A 5,346-nucleotide genomic window follows, 5' to 3' on the forward strand; every position below is an offset into this window, starting at 1 on the left:
TTCAGTGGTCGAATTTAGGGATTGAGAATGATACCTGGGAGGATTTTACAGTGCTACGATCCCAATTTCCTGATTTTGATCCTTGGGGACAAGCATCCATTGCAGCTAGGGGTATTGTCATGATCCAGGAGGCAAGACTGGAGACTGATGAGAAGAAACGGGGAAACAAATTACAGGCTGATGAGGAGAAAGGGGGAAACACAGAGAAATTAGGTATTATGTTTGGGAAATTAGATAAGGAGTACAATGATGAGGCTGAGATGTTACCTGATGAGAAGAGGGCCGTGCGTGGACTGCTGAAGCAAGAGACCAAGTGCTTATTAGACCAGGAGATGACGAGCCCAATTACCTACAGCCAACAAAAGACAACAGAAACGGTTAAGGGAATATAAGTTGTTAGAGAAATGATACAGCTGGCAATCTGTTAGTAAATAATTCCTATAAAAATTCAGTTGTAATGAGATGGAAATTATGAATGAAATGATGATGAATTCTATTTTCTTTACTCTATTTTCTCTATCTTCTTAAATCCTTTCTTATTTTGTGAGCGTTTCATCACATCACATCTTAATAAAGATTTATCGAACCACATATTAATATTCATTCAAAGCAAACCCTTAAAAAGAGGATTAATCAACTTTTTTTCAAGACGTTTCAACTATGATGAAGGCAATAGATTAAGCTAACGAAATGTAGTCCAACATTAATACACTTAAATCCAATTCACGCCTTAGCTCAAGTTTATTTCAGCTCATGCTGAACTCTACCATATAAAATAAAATTCATTTTTTCCCCAAACCGAACCAACCTAACTTTCAAATGCATATATATTGTTAAAGCATCCAATCATAATCAAATGGTGTCTAGCTTGAAATTGTGTAATCTCAAACTTGTTTAAGCCACTTGATCGTTTCTTCTGCCTCCAAAACATATTATTTGCAGTGAGTAAATAAATATAATACCATGAATCTTTATACTCATACATGCATATATCCGAATATAAGTCAGTCGTTGAAGAACCGCTCCAACATTCATGCATAATACTACCATTGACCATTCTATAACCACAAAAAGGAAATTGAAACATCCATTATATCCCCACTTTTACTCGTACAAATATGGAAATATATGACACTGCAATTCCACATGTGAATCCCATGCCAATGGCACACCTATAGTAAACAAACACTGCAATTCATTGTATATTTTGATCGCTTGGCAGATCATGAAGTTTTAGTTCCATAATTGACACCATGAAAAAGAAAAGATTGAAACATTCTCCCGCAGGTTACATAGTTCATAACAAAAGATAAAAGATTGGACTGTTCTCTATTGACTTTCCTAAATACATGTTTATAACAATCAAAAACGGATTGGATTGGTCTCGGTTGACTCGGACTCTGCTGCATATAAGAGCATATGAATAATTAAAGCATGCCCAAGCAACAATACTTCCAACACAAAAGAGGACAACTGGCAATGGCTAGTTCATGATGGATCAGACCTAAGGAAGATACCTTTCAAGCTTCCGTAGCTTTAGGGGAATTTTCGGGTGTCTTCGGAACAGTTGTGTTGTTACCCTTGTGTGCCATTACAGAAACACGGAACTCTTCGACTATAGAAGCATCCTTGAACTTCAATGCGAATGTGGACAGCCCCTCTTTCTCTTCACTGGTACTACTGTTCATGCAGGCAAACGTGATACCTCTTTTATCCATATTTGTCAACTTCATATCCGGATAAAGACTTGCATTTAGAATCAATCTATAATTTCCTCTAGCTCTCATGAGCAACCTGGCTCTTTCAGCCCCAGTTGTTGAGACATTCACCTTAAGTTCTCCCTTCCCACGCTCTTTCCAACCTCCATCTATAAATTCAAAAAGCACAGAATCAGCAGAGAATACAACTTTCTCATTCTCTTCTCCTGTCTCAACCAGAACCTCCTGCATGGCAGTAAAACCGCTTCCCTCACTCTTACGGACAATTGAAGTCCCTGATGTGTTGAAGAGGGAAGAGTTCCCATTCGTTGAAAGACCAAAGCTAAAAGAAGCTGTACCACCATCCTTTGTAATAGATCCAAAGGAAAACGAAGAAGTAGAAAATCCAGTGCCAGCAAGTCCTGTGAAAGCATTCTGGCCACTAGAAAGCTGTTGGAATGAATTCAATGATGCACCTTCTGCAGCTGAATCTGCATTTCACTATTATCTTTGTTATCAGTATTTGCAGTCTTGTCATCTTTCTTATCTTCATCCTTGGTCTCCTCACCACTTCCAGTCGGTTTTTCATCATTGGCCTCCTTTTGAGTTTCTTCTTTTACAACATCGTTGCTCTTATCCTCAGCACTTTCCTTATCAGAAACAGCACCAGAAACTTGCTCGTCTTTCTTACTTTCCAACTGCTTAATATTCTCACTTGCAAGCTCAGGCTCTGTTCATCGGATTTTTTTTCCGACTGATGATTATTTCCATCTCCATTCTTCTCAGATTTGTTAATGTCATTTGCCCCATCTTCAGAAACTTCTTTCTCACGGGCAATTGGTGCATCAGCTGTAAACTGAGTGGTGGTTGCACCGGATTCATGGACTGCACTAGGTGCAGCAGGAGCAACAGTTTGTCCATAAGGGGTGACTAAGCAAATCCCAGAAAATGGATTGTGTGTGGCAGTTGAAGAGGTTTGCTTTCTGCGAACTTTGACTATTCGCCTGTTTGCCAACACTTCTTCATTAGCCCTCTTAAACGTTCCAGTCTCTTGTTCAGAAGAATTTTTGTCATCATCGTGCCCAGGGTTATCCCGAGAAATTTCTCTTCCAGAAGCCCTCTTCTTTGAAGGTGGAAGGGCATTTTCTGCATCACCCATTCCAGCAAGAAGCCAATAAACTGAAACTCAAGGACCCTTTTTGTTCAAACTAGGATATCTGAAGATCATCAGAAATGACATGTCCAATGAAATTATCAGGAAAAAAAATTATAGTTTCTCACCATACCATAAAAATGAACAGTGAGAAATTTGTAGAAACGGTTGCAAGAACATAAAGCATAAGTTCACCTAAAATTATGTGACAGCTACATATATTTACCAACAAACAGACAATGTATGCCCAGATTTCAATAAAAAGCTCATTAAAACATATCGACAGAACATACTCCATCACCCAATCCGAAAATATAATACTAAGAAAAACATAAATTCAAAAGAAAATTAAATTTTCATGCAATAGCAATATCTGAAGAGCACAGAAAGGCAATAATCACCAATCAAATGGAGAGAATGTGTTCAACTAACAAAAAAAATTCTTCAAATTATAATGAGAAGATAAGCAATCTATGTAAAAAATGCATGAATCAACTAGTTGAGTCTGCATCAATCCACTGGATGTTCAGAGTAGCAAAAGTTCAAGTAAATAAGAATATACCCAAAGCATCCTAGTTGATCATATTAAAACACACAGAAACATCACTGTGCAGATACTATGAACAAAATAATGATTAGTAATACACCAATTGCATAACCTGTAAATGCCAAGCGGACTCATTAATTTCCAACTTTATAAACTTGGCAAAGATATTGCATGGTTTACTTATAAGACTGACTAATTACTGCAATAAAAATCAATGTCCTCTCTGCAGGGAAGAACACTCAAGCATAGATAAAGGTATAGCTAGTGCAATCTTTCTACACTTAAATCCAATGCTCAGGCAACTTGCCTTCTTAGAGCAGTTTGTTAATCATCAGTGACAACAAACAACTGTACAAGCTGATTTCAACATACATCAATCCCTCACTAAAGTTCCCACTGCATGGTAGCATACCATATTTAATTGGAGAAAACATTGTAACAGAAGTGAAATTGATACTAAATTAAGAAGACGGATGGGGAAAAGAGGAAAACCCTTCCCAAAAAAGAGACCATGATTTTTTAAGGAAAGAAACAGACTTTGTACTTAAAATCCATGATGATATCAAATTGCATTTACAGTTACCGGACAAAGGAAATTGTTAACACAGTAATCCCTTTCTTCAACTTACAGGCAAAGAAAACTAAAAACCATAGAGGAAAAATGAATGAAGCAATCATTGATCAATTTAATACCCAATGTCCACCACTAATGAAATATTCTATGCATTTTCCTTTTCCTTCTTCAGTTTAGAATTAAGAATTGCATTTTCCCTCAAACAACTTATATCTAAAAAAACCCAAAAATATATAAAACAAAATGGAAATGACAACAGGATAGAATCCTCATTATAATATAATCAAAGGGGCATGTAAAGCAAAAGAATCAAACAATGAAAATTGAAGTTTGAAATCAAAGTTTTCCAACCAACACTGGTATCAGAACATTTAAATACTTAACACGAAATCAAACAGAAAAAATAAGTAATTGCAGGTTCGATAACAAAACCTAGCAATTTGAAAATGGGAGGCAAAACCCTTTTCATTATCATACAACAAAAAAATGATCATAGGTATTTTCTTGCGTTTACACAAGCTAACAGAAGAGGAACCTGACGTTTGCCACGAAATAGATATTCAAGAATATCGCAAAAATGAAAAATAAAACAACGCATGCCTCATTTCTTGAAGAGACAAAATGAATAAAATAAAAAAATCACACAATAAAAACCAAAAATAAAAGGAAAAGAATTTTAAGATATAGATAGCAAAGAAGAGAGGATGGATTTGGGAACTTACAAAAGAGCAGAAGTAAAACCCTAGTGATGGAACGTTGGATATAGTCATATAGAAATGGCAGCGTCCTTCCCAGCCCGTGGGGTTTTATAATACCCATTTTCCTTTTCATTTATCCACAATTACTCTTATTAATAGTTTTATCATTATGCCTCTTTATCTCAATATTCCTTCCTTTCTTTTTCGGCTTCTAATTTGATAAAATCAGAGATAAATTGTGAATACCGAGGAAATCAGTGGTAGATCCAGAAATTTATAATTGGGGGGTCGTTCTGCGGTGCGGCGCCTAAAAAACGGCTAATATACGGCGTGACCGGTTAAACAAGTGACCGGTTAAAATTTAGACCGGTTATGTTATATTATTTAACCGGAAATATTATAAAGTACAATAACATACTAGGTAGCGCTTATATATGTAATAGGTAGCGCTTATTTACCTATTTTATAAGTAAACCAGTATATTTATACCGATAGCATTGCAAATTTACCTATTACATTATATTATATTGAAAGTGTCCATACTTTTTATAAAAAGGATCGATACTTTAACAGTGTTTCATGTTTTCCACCTACAATATTGATTTAATAATTTCATTTGCACAAAAAATTATTTGATTGTTTTGATATTTTATAAAATTTTAGAATTTTTAATTTAA

General features: G+C 35.6%; 1 pseudogene; it reads right to left on the minus strand.

Moving 5' to 3' along the window:
* Positions 1–1,228: 1,228 nt before the first annotated feature.
* Positions 1,229–4,780, minus strand: LOC120119671 (annotated as a pseudogene).
* Between the last annotated feature and the right edge of the window lie 566 nt (positions 4,781–5,346).

Source organism: Hibiscus syriacus, unplaced genomic scaffold (genome assembly GCF_006381635.1).
Source record: "Hibiscus syriacus cultivar Baekdansim isolate YM2019G1 unplaced genomic scaffold, ASM638163v2 tig00110332_pilon, whole genome shotgun sequence".
Taxonomy (NCBI): Eukaryota; Viridiplantae; Streptophyta; class Magnoliopsida; order Malvales; family Malvaceae; genus Hibiscus; species Hibiscus syriacus.